The following is a 17,495-nucleotide window of genomic DNA, read 5'->3' on the forward strand; positions in this document are numbered from 1 at the left end:
AGTCCAAAACCCAAAGATCTTCAGCCAATCCTCAGAGCTGGAACTGGGACACGTTTGCCCTTTTTTCCTTGAAAACTGACCTAAACAATTAATTGATTGACAAATGTTTGACAGACAGATCGTAGGGTACACACTTCCAAAAAATCTTTTACAGGTGCTGGATCAAAAAACCAACTGATCGAAATGTTGCTCTGTTAAATCAAATTTCCTGGGATCTATCAGTAGTGTGCAGATCTTTTGTCCGACTATTGCCTTATAAAAATGCCAATACATTTTCTGTTGATTTGATGAATAGATCAATCGAATAATCATTTCAGCTCTTAAACACTCATAGACAAAGAGGGAGAGATTTGGGGGGGGGCGACAGGAGGGACAGACGACAGAAGGAAAGAAGCTCTAGGAATACTAATGAATCATTGATGCAACATGTGGACATTTCTTTATTTCTCCTTTCAATCCCTGCACTCCTTCCTTGTCCCCCCCCCTTCTCTGCTTTTCTGCAGGTATGATGGTGCCCTTGTTAGCTTGTCATCATGTTGTAACCCTGAGGCCAGTGATGTGACTGGAATTTGAATTCACCATAAAAGGACTAACTGAGGACTCCCTTCTTCCCCAAGAAACTCAGGTAGGTCGTCTATAATGGAATTTTTAATGCCCTAATGCTCTAAGTGATTCGATTGTGTGTGGAATAATTACAAATGGTGACCAGCAGAGCAGGAAACAAAGTGTTTTCCAAATTTGCTGTAATGTAAATGCCAATCAAGTATAGTCTGTACGTGCCCCAACGTCTGAGAAGACGACAACAAATTCATGACAAAATGTATTTTGCACACACAATTAAAACTCCTTCCTCCTTCCTTTGGGAGAGCTGTGCCAGCCTCGATAACACAGCTCTCACATATCAAACTAAAGCAGGAACTTGTGAAAAATGAACTTCTTCTCAGACGTTAGGGCATGAACTACAAACACCTGTCAGGGCGCGCTTGAGATTTGAGATGTAAACTACAGTTTATGGTGAAGACATGTTGTCTTCTGATATCTAGCAGTCCTTCATGCCTTGAACTGAACTGGGGTCAGTCCACAGTCTAGCCACCTATCTGTTACAGCTAGATGTTACCACTGATCATTTCTCACAGTGCACTTGACGTTTTAAGACCCACGCTCAAGGAGATACTGTAATACTGGTTACAGCGGGGGTTGGGAAGGAATTTATCCACTGGTCTGCCCTGGTGATCCAGCATAATTTGGTGAGATGAACTGATAATTCCTTGCATTTAACAGACACACACTATCCTGACCTTTCACACACTGTGTGTGCTGTCTAGTTCAGCCATGAGAACCCCCTTTTCCTGTCTATTTCTATGTGTGTGCATGTTACTTTGTGGATGTTTGTGGTGTGTGTCGGTGTGAGTCCGCACACTTTGAGGTTTCTTTTAAGCAAGCCAACGTAGACACACACAGACAGTAATAGTGCGTGTGTGTGTGTTTTGCTGAATAGATGTAAAGCACAGGACAGACCTTGTGCTGACTCATGTACTGTGCTTTATTCCTGCTGTGTGTGTGTGTGTCTGTGTGTGTGTGTCTGTGTGTGTGTGTGTGTGTTGTAGCAAACATGAATCCACTGAACTCAACACTGTCACATGAGTAGACAGAGCTTGTACAATTTCACAAACATACTGTGTATAAAAGTGCTGCTCTTGCAACATGTCACATCGTGTGTTTTTGTAAAATCCTAAAACATGTTATGTGACATCACAGATGAAGACGATCCGTGCAGTTTGTTTCCAGTTGTACGTCCTATTTTGAAATTGTTATTTGATAAATCCACTTGTTTCATTCTGGCATCAAGTCGAAATGAAACCTGAACTTGATCCTTCTACTCTCCTTCTTGTCTTATGTCACCAAAGACAAGTTATTCCAAAACTCTATGCAGCCATTTTACAAAATGAATTTTGTGGTAATGCCTTACAGTTAAGTAGTTTAGCTAACTTATCCAGAGTGATTCACAATGGCTGCAACAGTATAAACTGCAATAAGCCGCAATCCCTGCATCACCCACATTACAAGTGTCCTAGAAGAAGAGCTATAAGAGGATTGCAAGGGTCAGAGCTGCAGTGCACGGACAAAAGATGGAATAAATATTCCTGCGTCCATAAAAAGAGATGAAATTAAATAAGAGCTGAAAGAGATTTAGTGTGAAAAACTACAACATTTCTGGCTCACAAAGTGGCTCAGGTGGTAAAATCAGCAGCGAGAGAGAACGCTGACAGAACACGGACGGCATTTTATTTTTTCTTATCCAAGACAAATAATTCTGTCAAACATCATGTGCATTAGATTATTGTTTCAAGGTTACTGGTCTATTCAATTCATTTTTTTACAAGACTGTCACATTAATATACCTAACATCTATTCAAAGAAATCTAGAAGGCTTCCAAGAATCAGACCAATCTTACAAAACAAGTGGTTATAAACTTATATGTCGAGTTGAAATCTAGGAATTCAATAAACAATATGAGTGAGCCTTTTTTCAGGATGACAGAACTTTGTCAGCGTTGTTAAGATCACCTGTGGTGCAAGAGCAACTGCTGCAACGAAAAAAAGACATTTCAATTAATTTTATTTACATAGCGCAGAAGAGATCTCATTGCACTTTTGCTACAGAGCAGGTCTAGACTTTACTCTTTATAATATTATTTACAGACCCAACACATTTGGTCCACAAAACAACTTTTACAACACGGTTTAGCACAGATAAAAGAAACCTACTCAAAAAATAAAAGAACATTTAGTTAAAGGAACCAGTAAGAAACACATCTACAACAACATAAAGCAGGAAGAGTCACAATAAATACTGCTGATATATAGATATATAGATAGTAAAAACAACATACAAAACATGGTAATATTAATAAAAACAGTTACTAGTCATGCCTAGTACCAATCAGCTGATGAAAACAGCTGTATGTCCTCTGTGGCTTTGGTGGAGCTGTCAGACGTTACACTGGTGATGTCACAGTGACTCCACATTTCTAACAGAAAGCCTGCATTACAAACTGGGGACGTGGAGATCAAAAATAAATGGGCCCTTATCAGGCAGAGAGGGTCTAATGAAAGACACTATTATGGGAGGTGGAGGGTCCATAGTTTTTGGAGCCATATGAAGGTCTAAAAATCCGTCTCTGGCATCTTCCAACTTTATGAAAGTGTGATACTACATGGCTGGAGAGCTCTTTCCATAATGCACAGTGACTAACTGATCCCACAGGGAGTGATACTCTTGACTCTCATCCCTCAGTGTCTTCTGTCTGTCCCACCGGGCCACTGCTCCTCCAGCTTCACCATGTGTTCATGCAGGAACAGAGAGGAGAACGCTCCAGATGATCATGATTACACATCAGGATGATGGTAGAGCCTCTCCTCCCCTCCTTTTTATTTTGGTCTGTTCTGTACACACAGCATCTATTGCATGTCTGTCCGTCCTGGGAGAGGGATCCCTCGTCTGTTGCTCTGCCTGAGGTTTTATCCCCGTTTTAAAGGGTTTGTTTTTTGGGGAGTTTTTCCTCATCCAAATCCAGGGTCTAAGGACAGAGGGCGTTGTATGTATGCTGTACAGAGTGTAAAGCCCCCTGAGCCAAATTTGTGATAATGGGCTATATAAATAAAACTGACTTGACTCCACAAATATCTCTGCTCACCTCTCTGTCTGTCTGCCTGTCTGCCTGTCTGCCTGTCTGCCTGTCTGCCTGTCTGCCTGTCTGTGTCTGTCTGTCTGTGTCTGTCTGTATCTCTCTCTCTCTCTCTCTGTCTCTGTCTCTCTCTCTCGCTCTGTCTGTCTCTCTCTCTCTCTGTCTTTATTTAAGCCTCTCTATCTTGTGCAAACACAGGTACAGACATAGAAACGTGCAGACGCACACAAACACCCAGTCTCACACACTAGCCCTGGATATCGTGCAATAGCTTCTGAGAATAAGCCAGGGTGGGTGCAGCAGCCGCAGGGAGCTGGTTAACTGTGTGTATGTGTTGGTTCCTTCTCTGCAATCTCCATCTGATTAGTGCAGAACAGGGAAGATGAAGGGGAAGGGGCCCGCTCTCAGCCAGTCTCTGTGTGAGTGTGTGTGAAGAAAGGCAATAGCGTCCTTTCAGAGAATCAGTCATTGGAGATTCCAGATCCTTTTGAGTTTTCTACATCATTTGGTACATCCATTTATCCACAGCAGCCAGTGCACATACATTTTCAGTGGAAGTGAACCTCTGCTGATGTTACACACTAAACACCACTCGATATTAATACTACAGCTGAACAAATCTGAGAGTGGCATGTATCGGATCATCTAACGACCATTTTGGCAGGTAACCAGAAGTGCTGGAGCATTGATGAGTACCGTTATTGTGCTGCAGTGCAAGTTTAAGTTCAACTGCATGTTTATTGTGATTCAGTCAGCTGAACAAAATGTCACTCCTCGCTGGGGCCAAGGTGGAAAAAGTATAGCAAGGACAACAACCCAACAATAAAGACAAAACAATTCACTTTGAGGTACTTTACCTGAGTATGTAACTTTATACTCCTACTTCACTTCATTGCAGACTTCATGTACTTTCTACGCCGCGGCATTCTGCCAGCTACACTAAATCATCTAATAACTACGATCCGTTGTTTAAACTACCCAACAGTATATGAAGTTAAACAGTTAGAATTAGCATCACCTCCTTCCTAATGCACCTTACATGCTAATGCTTTGCAAATACTATGATGATTTAGTACACAGTAATACAACACTGAAAGGAGCCATTCTGCATAATAAAAACTTTAATGTTTGGTACTTTAAGTGCATTTTATTTCTGGCATACTTATATACTTACTATATATACAAACGTTTTGAATGCAGGGCTTTTACTTTTACAGGAGTAAATTTAATTTGTAGTATTAATAAATGATCAAAATCCGTTAAAACTGTTGTGTTCTCTTTCTATATGAAGCTTAAAGTGGTGTTCTGATAACCGCTGATGATTCAGTGACACACAGTTGTTCGCATGCTTCTATGTTTTATTTTCACTTACATTTTATTGCTTTTATACCATATCTTTTATATATTAAGCTTTCCAAGGTGCTACTCCGTCAAGTTGAGGTGTATGTTCTTTTTTTAATTTTAAATGGAGGAATGTGTTCAAGCACCTTGTTTCTCTCTCAGACATTTCCTGTTTCTGGTCTTTTGTTTTATTTCTCCTCTCCCTAACTCATGTTACTACCTTTGCACAGAGGTTCTAGATGTGAGAGTTGTGTCCTCATCGCCCCCTTCTTCCCTGGAGAAACCGCAGCAGTGGAGCAGAAAACTACTCAGTCTTTGAGCAAACATGATGCGGACTACTTGGAAAGTTGGAAAAGTGTTAGGAGCATTTCCATTATAATGATATCAATAGTGGGTATTGTCCCAAAGAAAGCTCAAGTTCAAGTTGTTTCCTGTCTATTGTTGTTTATGCTCAGTCGACCATATTATTACTGTGTGTGACCTTCTACTTAGACTCATGGCTTTTATACTCAAGTTTTTGTTTGCAGAAACAATCAAACAGTCTTGAAAATGAATAAGCGTTAGAGTCTCTGTGGATTTCAGCACGGGTTAGTGATACTGAGGCAGGCAAACATTTTAATTCTACACATAGTGCTTTTAGGTATGAACTGAAACTGAAATCATAGTTACACAGGTTCAGTGAATACAGCTAAGCTGCATGCAGTCTCAGTTAATGGCAAATCTAATAAAATGTAATTTCATGAAACCAGGTTTCATGAATACGTTGTACATTTAACGCCAGCCTTTGGGGAGCCCAACAATGTTTCTATAAACCCAATGCCACTAAAGCCTTTAGTTATGTGTTGTCCTTGTGAGAAACTTTAACTTTCTCACAGATTCCCTGTAGATGACTGAAGAACTCTTGGCTGAACCTTGAATTTTTAGAGCACATACAGAAATAGTTTTCATTTGTGCTGGCAGCTCCATCCCAGGAGAGCCTGCTACACTCTAAGTTCAAAACTGCTTCTGATTCAAAACAGGGTGAGAAATTACAGACCCCAGCATAAACGACAAAATAGTAATAGTGGTTTGACAGTGTTCTCCAGGCTCCTATCCTCTGTCTCTGGGGAACACACTGCGGTCCAACACTGTCCTCTTCCTCAGATTTAACATCTAAATTGAAAATTTCAGCAGAGAGCTCTTGACATACAGGCCTCTATGGCGAGCTGGAAATCCGATCACACAGCTGATATATTGTTCCTGCACCAGGAGACGTGGTGATATTCCTCCGGGCTGCACTCACTCTCCGAGGAGCAAATCACTGTCCACAAAACTCTAAAACTGTCTCTTTACTGTGATTCAGATCTCTGCATCAGTGTTTGTCAGTCACTTATCATGTGGATGGTGGAACTCTCTCTTTACATGCAGTACCTATGTATTCGAATAGAACATGAAATGGGCGACCTTTGACTTCCTCTCCATATCTGACTCTCTGGCTTTATTTCTCTCTCTCTGACCTTAAACTCTTCAGGCTTTACATCCAATTCTTCTGCTTTTTGCTCCTCTCCGGGAGACTTTAGTGGATTGAATGAATATATGCGCACAAGGTTCAAAATTAACACTTACCAAATGCCAGTACACTTTGTCTTTGGAAAAATCAATAGTGAGCCACCCTCCACTCGTGCTGGGAGCTTTGTGAAACGATAACATTTAAATGCCAAATGTCTGCTATATTTAGTTCTTGCTTTTTGTCTGCTCTTAACTTAACATACAGCTCACATTTACCTGTTCATGTCTGTTTTTATTGCTTTTAACTAACTTTCCAGTTATACATATGCAATCATCGAGTGGTGTGGTGGCTGTCTGTCTTCTTTCCCACTTCCCCATCCCTACTCTCTCTCTATCACACTTTCTTTACTTTATCTCGCTTCTCTTTCTCTCTTTCATCCTCGCTCACTTTCTCTCTTCACTTTCTAAATAGCTCCTTTTTTTACTTTCTGTGGGCTTCTGTCTTTCAAGTTAAGCTTCCCTCTTTCTTTGTCTATTTCCCATCTCTCTCTCTTTCTTTCTCACTCTCTCTCTCCAGTAGATGATAATATTAATATCAGTAGAGAGTTCCACGATCAAAGAGTCTATGATGAATAATAATTATGAGACAATTACTGCTTGGAGAGATAGGAGAGCTGTACACCACACACACCACAAATACACGAAACACACACACAGCCAGCTTCCCATGCTTTTCAGTGTTGTTTAGATTTAGCTTAGCTGTTTCTTGTACTACACTGTTGTACAAGTCCTTAACAAATCATTACGCGCCATTCACCAAATTTAAATGGTATTTGAAATGTATTAATATTTTTTAAACGTATATATTACTTTGGAACTTAAGATCATTTCAAAGCAGAATGATCAGGTGTGCCTGGAATGTTGTTTCTGTGACAGTCTTTGTCTTTTCTGAGCTGAATGCTGAATTTTGTCCATTTTTGTCGACGACAGCAGAGTCTTTACATCTGAATGTAGTAATCTGAAGTGTTTCTGCTGGTCTGCACTGACAAACACACCTTTCCCGTCTGGTCGCGCAATGCAGTCGGCTGCTGTTGCTATGACTCGAAGTACATCCGCTGTCGGAGATCATTCACCGCACACCCATGTATAACTCGGGGCTAGTCAAAAGGCTAAAGTCAAATCGAAGCCATTAGTCACTGCTATGTCAATTGTTCCAGTGTCAAGTCAAGTCTGAAGTCATCAGATTTACTGATTTGAGTCCAAGGTTAAGGTTAGGCAATTGCTTGTGATGGTTAGGGTTAGGGTAAAGGGCTATGGAAAGCATTATGTCACTGACTGTCCCCCACAGGGATACTGAAACAAACGTATGTGTGTGTCGGTGTGTTCTCCTTGCTCAAAGATCAGCTACAGTAGGTATAAACACATACACAGGTCTGACGACGATGTTTCTCTCATCAGTGATCGCAGACCCTCCAACTCTTCACTCAGACACAATGAATCACGGCGCAAATTCATGGCTAGAAAACGAAGCTGACTCCCTGTCGGCTGAACTTGATGGGCTTGTCACGAAGAAACAGCTGAATATGCATCAGCCAAGAGTTATGGTTTTGTTTTGTTTTTTTTACTAAATTATATTAACCTACAACCATCCTCAGTTGTGAGTCTTTATATTTCTTATTCATTTGGTGATTTTATATAAGTTAGACTTTTGGTCCCGTTTGTGTGAGGAATCTGGGAATTAATTTAAAGATTTCTTGGCATTGCGAGATTTTGAGCATTTTCATTTTTTTGGTTTGGTTTTAAGAAAATAATCTGCCGCATGTATCCTATGATTGTTTGACATTGTATTTTTTATGCAGATCTTTCAGAACTTTCTAAACCGTCTCTATTATTGAAATAGAAAGCGTAGAGGATTGTGCAGCTTTGGCTGTACACATTACATCCTTCTGACCATACACGCACACATCTGCAGATCAAACGAAGAGCAGGTCTCAAGTCAAAGTACTCAAGTGTCATTGATTATCTACTTTTTTTTCAAGTATGTGTTGCGCACTAAATGGCATTCGGATCCCGTTTCCCCCTGTGTCTGGGTACATTATCTGGATAATGACATCTGATCACGGGGCTTTGCATTTACTTTTATTTTATTAATCTATTAATAAATATTCTCATTATCTCTATCTTCTGCCCAAACTGTATATCAGTATGCAATGAGGTAGGTGGAGCTGACAGACTTGATGACAAACACGGTGTGTCTCAGGTGTGGATACTCTTGAGGGACGGCTGGACACCACTGGTGCTAGCTCGGCAACCCCCATCAGTCACATGACCCTGGTCTTGCATGTCGCAGTGGTCCCTGAGAGGGTCCCGAAGTGATGCTGCTGCTGTATGGGCTCTACTTGTTTTTCCTTTGCAGAGGAAGGGATCATGTGTATTCTTTGGCAGGCAGCTTGAGATAGCAGGATTATTTCTGCTTTTCCTGATCCAGATCAGCTATATATCTATATTGCATTTTAATACTAGGTGTAAATGGGTTCTCTGCCTTAGCTGAGAAGATATAATCAACTGAAGGAGGAGGTGATGCAGTGACTATAGTACTGGTAGCTCCTACTGGTGAATATTTGGAACTGTATGAATATGAAGCAGGATGTTGTTAAACAGAGGCTGTTTACCTTCAGAGCCTTCCTCTCAGATGTTAAAATAAAACCCAGTAAAACCGTGTATGTGAGTCAACAGTGTAAAGTGCAGAGGTCAGAGTCGTGGCTCCTGCAGATGATTCATGCTGCTCTTTCTGCCATGCAAATGAGTCACCACTTAAACCACAAAAGCTCAGATTTAATCTCTGTTGCTTTTGTCACTTCTGTCTCCCTGAAGACGGACAGAAAATACAAATGACTCCAGTTGTTGATCTCTGTCTGATATAGTTTACAGTATCTTTTATCTCTTCAGTCTTCCTTTCATCTTCTCCCTCTTGTTCTTTTATCTCTTCCCTTTTCCTGCATACATCCACTCTTTCCTCTTTTTCTCATCCCATTGTAGAACCAAGTGGTCCTGTTTCGATTCAGAAATCATCACACCACTGTGCAGTTTCCTGCTTAGATCACTTACTTGCTCGTTATGTTTATAAGTGGATTTACTCAATCCTGAAGGAAGCAGGAGCGAGAGATTGAGGTGGAGAGAGACACAGGGAGCTCAGAGGGAAAGAAGAGACGCACAAAGACAAAGAACAGAGAGATGCCACGTATGGTGGAGTAATAAATGATTTTTTACAGAGATATAATCTGAGGTGACAGTTGTTTGATGCTCCCTCGAGCAGGTTTTGCACTTTCTGTGACTCTAACACACGTACACACCAGTGTTGTAGTACTTGAGATCGTGGTCTCGGTCTCGTCTCGGAATAGACAGGTCTTGTCTCTGTCTCAGACAAAGAGGACTCAGGATTTTATTTGAAGACCGGTCTGCTTCAAATGCAGCCAATAACTTGACTCATTTCTAATTTGGAATATTTCTTACTGTTTGTTAACACCTCCCTGCACCTCTTCACACGCTATCCAAGAAAGTGAATGTGGGAGACAGGAGAAGAAGCTGTGGCTAAACTGGCTAACTAAACCACGAAGAGTTCATCTGCAAAACAGCATCTAAAAGAAAACACACAGCAGTATGTCAATTCTGCAATGCAATGCTTATTGAGACTGGGACCACGTCAAACTTTTATCGGCACTTAGAAAGGAAGCATAAACGGGGCACACACTACTTTAAGTCAGATGTAGAAAATGCGAAACAATTACTGTCTGTTTGCTGTTGCATTGTTTTATTCCATCAGATGGATGCTTGGATGCGTTTCTGTAAGATGTAAAGAGGAGAGCCCAGGAGAGAACAGGTTTCTGTATCCGATCAAGTTTACCTGTCACATACACAATCAGACACAGTACAACACGCATAGTGAAATTCAACATCAAACAGAAATAGCTTGATAAGGCTTCAGTAAAACAAAACACACACTTGTGAATGGTGGGCGCACAATGCACGGGGCATAGACAGCAGACACTAGGGTTCGTGTGCTGCACCACATTTCATCTATTGTTAACCCACCTTGGAATAAACGTTACCGTACTTTAACAGTGAACATTGGCATTTGCCCAGCAACAACTCCAACCAGCCAGGGCCAATCAGAATCAAGTGTTCTGCATAACCATGGTTCAGTATAGTAGTATAGTATTGTATAGTGTGTATTATAGAGTGGTGCAGACAGCATAGATTAGTGTATAATTTAGGAGTGTGTGTGTGTGTGTGTGTGATTTAATCTCATCAGCTGTTAATTAGCCGTTTGTTTGTACTTCCTCTGTATGTGTGTTTGATCACATACCGACCCTGTATGCATGTGATTTCCCCCTCCTGCTGTGTGTTTGCATGTGTGATTGTGTGTGATGTCTGTGTGTATAATTATAGCAGATGTAAATAGGTCACACTGTGTAGTGTTCTCTCTGCTAATGTGGACGTCTCTGCCAGGAAGAACAATCGATAGCAGCTCTGCTGGAAGAACAATCTGTGCAAGCTATCTGCATCCCCCCATCTCTCCATCTCTTCACATCTTGCTCTCGTCTTCTTCTCTCTCTCTCTGTCACCGGAGTATCTTTCTATCCTCCCGTCATTACCTCCTCCTCCTGTCTTTCACTTCAGTTTATTGACATGGTAAAATGTCCACTCACATGATCAAAGCAGGTAAACACCAACAAAGCCCCTTTAAACAGGCCTGGTACCTTCTGCTCAGTCCATCCATTCTGAAATCAAAAGAGCAACAACGATACTCTGCAAGAATGTGTTTGCTTCAGCATCAGGCACCTGCGTGGTATTTCCACAAATAAACAGACAACTTTGACCTAGTGTGACTTTGCATACGATATCTGCACAGACCTTTTTAGTGTATTTAATTGGTTCTTTAAACAATAAGGAGCAGGTGAAAAAAAACGGCAGTTACTCCATGTGAACTGTTTCAATAATACTCAGAAAGGTCAGTTAAGTCAAGTAATTAATCTATTAATTGTTAGTTTAATCTGTGTCAAAAAATAGTGAAAAGTGATCATCACGAGTTCCCGGAGTCAAAGGTGACGTATTCAAATGTCTTCTTTCATCTGACCAAGACGCCAAATCCCAAAGATATTCAGCGTGCAGTGATATAAAGTTTGAGGAACTGGACCTAGAGAATTTTTAACTTGTTAGCTTAATAAATGACTTAATACTGTGTTGCCAAAATTGCTGCTAATTCATTTTATGTTGACTGACTAAAAAATTATTCAACCGTTTCACCAAAAGTAGGACTGACATGTGTTTTAGTCATTTACTTTGCATTATCTTTCTCCCTTTCTATCTTTTTGTCTTTGTATGTGTGCCATTGGGTTAATATATTCGTAATTTATGTCTCAACTAAATTTTTTACGTTTGGTTTTCTTGGTGAGCACATCAGCCTTCTGTGCTGAGCGGCCTGGGGCTTACTGAAACTCATAAATCTGTCTGGATGAGTTATATGCAGAAGACTTGTACATATTAAACACAAAGAAAGACAAGGACACATTTCTTCTCCTCACTGGAGGGAGATGTGAAAGGACTGAGATTTCTTTCTGAAGCACTGTCTGAGTCTTGGCCTCTGACCCTGAGGGAGTGTTTATGTCTGTACTTCATTACTGCTGTCCTGCTTTTTTTAAATACAGTTTGAACTGTCTCTGACTGTAGATCTGTTTTTCTAGACATTGCTGTTTTTTCCAAACCTGGAGGAAAAATGCATCTTTAACATTAGATTAATGACATTATTTGGTCGGAATGAGCAACAACAATTAAAGGTCAAAAGTTTAAATTGACACCAGAGTTGGTAAATGTAGCCTCTGTGTTTGCCCTCACAGAGACAAATTCACTTGAGTCAGGGCGAAACACTTTATTCTACAATACTTGTATGCAATTAAACTTAATAACAGTGTGCAGCACTTGGCTTTCTATGAATCATCTTGTTATTTTTTTCTAATTGAGCAATATCCACTTGATAAAAGCTTGTAAGAGTTGTGATTATGAAACTATATTTTTTTAAGTAGAAATTGTCACCAGCTAGCTGTGATTTTTCACAAGACTCCCACAATCCTCCTCATGCTAATGAAATTAACACACAACAGGAGCTCATACCTCTGGGATCGCATGGATGACTGCAACGCAGTGATGATAATGATGATAAATAAAGCTATTATCTGATACTGTAAAATTAGGTCTTTAAGTCACCACTACAAGTGCATCATGGGACAGTATAGAATCTGTATCTTTCCGTCTTTGCACCCTTCTTTCCTTTCTTTTTCTTCACATATCTCCGTTCGGCAGTGTGCTGAGGAAGTTCAGTGATGGCTAAGAGACGAGGTTTGTGCCTGTGTTGCCTCCAGCCACCCTGATATAATCTAACCCACCAAACGGCTTTTAATGAAGCTGTCAAACATACTGTATGTTATTTAATTATTCACAACCTTGAAGTAGACTGTGTGTATATGGAACTCTATATCGGCTGTGCATCAGTAACAGGAGCCATAAGCCTGAAAGTGTTAATGAAACTTTGACGCAGTTAAAGAATGAAATTCAGCACTGTCTGGCAGTCGAATCATGCTCAACTCTGGCTTGAGTAAATGTATCCGTGCTACCCAGGACTCTTGGCTGACACCCAACCAGGGTGGAGAGGACACATTCCAAAGATTCTCAACAGTGGGCTCAGGACCCCAAATTGGGTCACAGCAACACTGACAATACAGTCTCCTAGAAATGTTTATTAACTACAAATTTATTTGACCAAACACATTTTTAAGGGAAATGTAATTGCTGCCTGGATAATGGCAGACATTTTTTTTTTCCCCCCAAAGAAGGATTTGCTACGTTCTATAAGTAATACGCAGGCAGCGCAGGACTTTGTTTGGTTCAGGCAACAAAAGGCAAAAAAAAAAAGGCAAAAATGTTGAAAAAGTCAAAAGTGACTTGAAACAGTAGACAGGACTTGTTTATACTGTTAACATTTAACCAAAACCATGATCTTTCCCCAAATATAAGCAAGTCCTATGAGAGTCTAAACATAACCATAGTTTCTATGAACGGATATTGTAGGAAAACAAATGAAATACGTTGTCAGTGACGGTTTTGCAGATACATTCAGTGTCAGATATGTTCATTTATTTTTCTTAATTATGTTGATACAAAACAAAATTATTGTGTTTCTCTCTATCATATTTGCTGTCTCAAAATACTTATGAATAAATCTAATCTTTGGAAGACAGCGTTGCAGGAGAACAGAAGCCTGATACAATCAGAGATGATTCACAGGATCAGGATTAGGCCCTATCCCTGTGATTTTGTTTTGTTTGTTTTTTGTTTATTATTAAAAAAACATTAATAATTCGTTCTATATAAAATCTGATCTGTTTCTGACACTTTGGTTGGTTTTTGCTTGCTTTAGGTATTTAGCTCCATTTAGAAAATTCTTATTATATTTGATATATTTGAGCAAGAATTTGGTTTACAATAGACTGCCACAATTCACTGCTTGCGAAGATAAAATGCAAAAATGCCTTTCTCAGATTCATGTGAACTTAACAGCTGTAAGCCTAGAATGTGTGAACAAAGGCTGACATATTCTCTACTAAAGCAGATACATAAAGAAATAAAGAGCCAGAGAAACAGCAGTTAATGCTACAAATGCTACCAAACACGTTATACTGTATGTCCTTGTTCGTAGGATGTAACAGCATTGATGTGTGTGTTGAATTGTGTGATCGGAGGTCCAGCGCTATTTTCCAACGCTACAGTTTGGCTGGTAGAATAATTGACCAGAGTTTGGGATGAACCAGAGACTGTGGGTGGGAGGGAAAACAAAATCTGTTTCCTGTGGATGCAGTGTGATAAGAGCACAATGTCCTGTACACAACCACAGCTCTCCGAGCTGCTGGCACAAAGACGGTAAACACAATCCATAAATAACATTTCTGCTTAAGCAACATTTACAGCCGGATTTAACATTTTCTAAAAAAACATTTTCTTTCATTTTTGATAATGTAACTACATTTGATTAGAGATTACAAGTAATTTTGGAATTATATCTGCATTAGATCCTATTTATTTAATATAATAAGATGAGGAAGTGCATTACTAAATATATAACATAATTAAATAACTCCACAGCTATGATGCAGTGTTGTAATCATCATTAATACTCAGCTGAAAAGCTGTTTAGCTGTTTTTGGCCACGGCTTCTCCTGTACACTACGTTGGTGCAGCTGAGTAATGTTTATTCCAATGTTGACAATTTCAGTTTCAAAAGTATGGTGCCCTAAAATATGAATAACAATACTTTGATTGTTGGCAAGTGGGCATGTGTTATAGAGATAACCCTCTATGGTTACAAAAAATAGCAAATTCATCTCCACTTCACTGTATGTTTTTTATAACAACACAGCTTGCCATTGACTGTTTTATTTAATGATCTCCAGGCAAATTTTGAGACATCTAAAAATATTCTGCTTTGAAAGAAAACTTTTTGTCTGTTTTTTTTTTTTTCCACAAAAAGTTAAATTACTTTGTTAAAAATTCTTAAACTTGCATCCACGTCGCCGTCATTGAAAAATCCAGAATCTATGAATATGTAAATATTGTTCATTTCAAAAGTTTAATTTCTGGACACCAGATGTCTCCTCCTTCACTGTAAAGTCCTCTCAGAGTATAGTATGTGCACCGTCAGGTTTCCATACACCCTCGTGTTACATATTGGACTATGATTGGCTTCCAAACTGCATACTAATACTAAACCTTTAGCCTTTGAGGCCGGGAAAGTGATTTAATTTCATATTTTGTCATCAAACTTATTTTAACCACCGAGTACAAATACATGTGTGGGCATTTGTCTTGATGCAGAAACAAACTGAACATACTTTGTCTCTGCTAAAGTGTGGGCGTTTGAAGTCCTTTTGACACTGTAACTGTGATTAAAGGTTATACAAATACATTTGACATGTTTCACAGTACATACTGCTACACATATGATGTTACCGCCCACATACTGTGTGTGATGTGTGTGATTTTTGTGTATATGTGTGTCTAAAGGAACATGTTCACCTTTCTTGGCAACGTTCTGGTTTTGTTTTAGTCCCAGCAAAGTCGCTCAGATAGTCTCACTCCTGCCTTCTCTGTTCTGCTCAATTAATCAGCAGCGTCACTAAATAGACTCTCTACCATCAGTGGCCCAAAATTGCTTCCAAGATGAACAGCTAAAAGCAACACTTTGAAATTACTTTTAAAATTAACTACCAAAGTCAGCAGCCCCAAATTGGCTGCAGAATGATCAATTAAAAGCAACAGACCTAAATGGCTCTGGAAATGAACGCCGCAAAACGACAAATGAAAAGTTTATTTCCAAAGTGTTGTAATGTATATTGACTTTGGTGAAAAAAGAAAATCTCATTACCTGAAAAATCATTAACTGCGGAGCATCGCTAACATCGAGTCCACTCTGTGAAGTGGTCACAGATGCGTGTGGCAGGGATGGAAGTTTTCATTTTTTTCTATCAATCATCTTGAAGGTGCAGGTGTCACTTTTTTTGTTGGATACTTTATTTTGGATGTTGAACTTCCTGTAAGGCACTGATTCACCCTCAGCTTGGCCTGTGTTGTTTCTGGGCGGATGTTTTACTCCAACGAAGCGGAAAAATGCTGCATTTTATCCCCCAAACAGCAGATGTTCAGTCTGCAAAGATTCTCATGTAAAGTTAATCAGATTGGGGAAGTTAAGTTGTACATGTTTGGTCAAGTGTTAGTTAATTGGCTTGTGTAATGATGTCTGTAAGCAAAGGGAAAAGAAACTAAAGGCAGAATAATATGTAAAATGGCTGCCGAGCATGTGTTTCATAATCTAGTTTGTGGGACCCTAAATTAGTCACAGAATGAATTCCTCATGGCAGAACACAATCTGTGGATGATGATAATGACATTAGATATGATCTTTAAATGATACTTTTCAACGTCATGTGTATTGTGACCCAAGATCTTGTTTCCCAAAAGCATCTCAGGGCTAAGATGATCTCCATAGACCTTCCTGTTCTGGTGTCACATTTCATACTTGTACTGCGATTTGATGACTGAATTCAGCTTGCTAAAATGTGTTAATTAATTAATTATGTATGGATTTAATAAGAACGAAACAGGGAGGGAAAGGAGGATGGAGGGGGCACCTTAGACCTTTATCATTCTTATTGGTAGGCTGAATTCGGTGACCTCATGTACTTCTTAGCACGTTTCCACCAAACTTCGACCTGAGCAAACATCTAATCAGCCAGAATAATTCAAAACACCTGTGTGGGTGTGGAAATCCTTTAAGCTGCTGTTAATTTAACCCACTAACTTCACAAAAATGAAAATCCCTCCAGGGAAGACGGCTTCCTCCCCGATCCGCTGGAAGGCTTTTAATGTGTAACAGTTTCAGGAAGTGAGCGGAGGTGTTGAATTTGCATTAATAGCAAATTAAAATGGCAACCAGGGATGGTTCACATGTATCCATCTTATGACGTAGTGTAGTTAGCTATCTAGCAGAACGGTCCTTCTTGACTTGTAGCTAAGTATGGAAATTTGTCACTAATTCTCTTTTCCAGACTGTGAAAAAAGGTTTAACTTTTGAACATTTAGCTTTATGAAAAAAGATTTTTTTCTATGATCAAGCAGGGAACATTGGAAATGAAAGCCTGTGAATATTCTGTGTGTGGTCAGTATTCAGTGTTTACTGGTATCTCGTTCTCTCACTCTCGTTCAGTTGTCGTCCAATATGGCGGCTGCCTCAGCCCCATGTTTGCTGTTTAGAGAAGAAAGGCAGGTAGATTTATTTTTTCATCCACTGGTTCATGTGGCTGGTATGTCAAAAAGTTAATTTTGGATAAACACACGCACACACACACACACACACACACACACCTGGCT

General features: G+C 39.7%; 1 protein-coding gene across 14 annotated transcripts in view; it reads left to right on the top strand.

The window, feature by feature from the left end:
- si:cabz01090165.1 (uncharacterized protein LOC100333421 homolog) overlaps positions 1-17,495 on the top strand; it is a 359,346-nt gene that overhangs the window by 136,035 nt on the left and 205,816 nt on the right. For 12 of the 14 annotated variants that reach the window (XM_044202660.1, XM_044202664.1, XM_044202653.1 and 9 more), the window contains one exon: positions 504-625. The exons of the other annotated variants lie outside the window; for them this stretch is intronic. The gene's annotated coding sequence lies outside the window, so the exon portion shown is untranslated. The remainder of the gene's footprint in view (positions 1-503; positions 626-17,495) is intronic. 14 annotated transcript variants of the gene reach the window in all.

Source organism: Siniperca chuatsi, linkage group LG7 (assembly GCF_020085105.1).
Source record: "Siniperca chuatsi isolate FFG_IHB_CAS linkage group LG7, ASM2008510v1, whole genome shotgun sequence".
NCBI lineage: Eukaryota > Metazoa > Chordata > Actinopteri > Centrarchiformes > Sinipercidae > Siniperca > Siniperca chuatsi.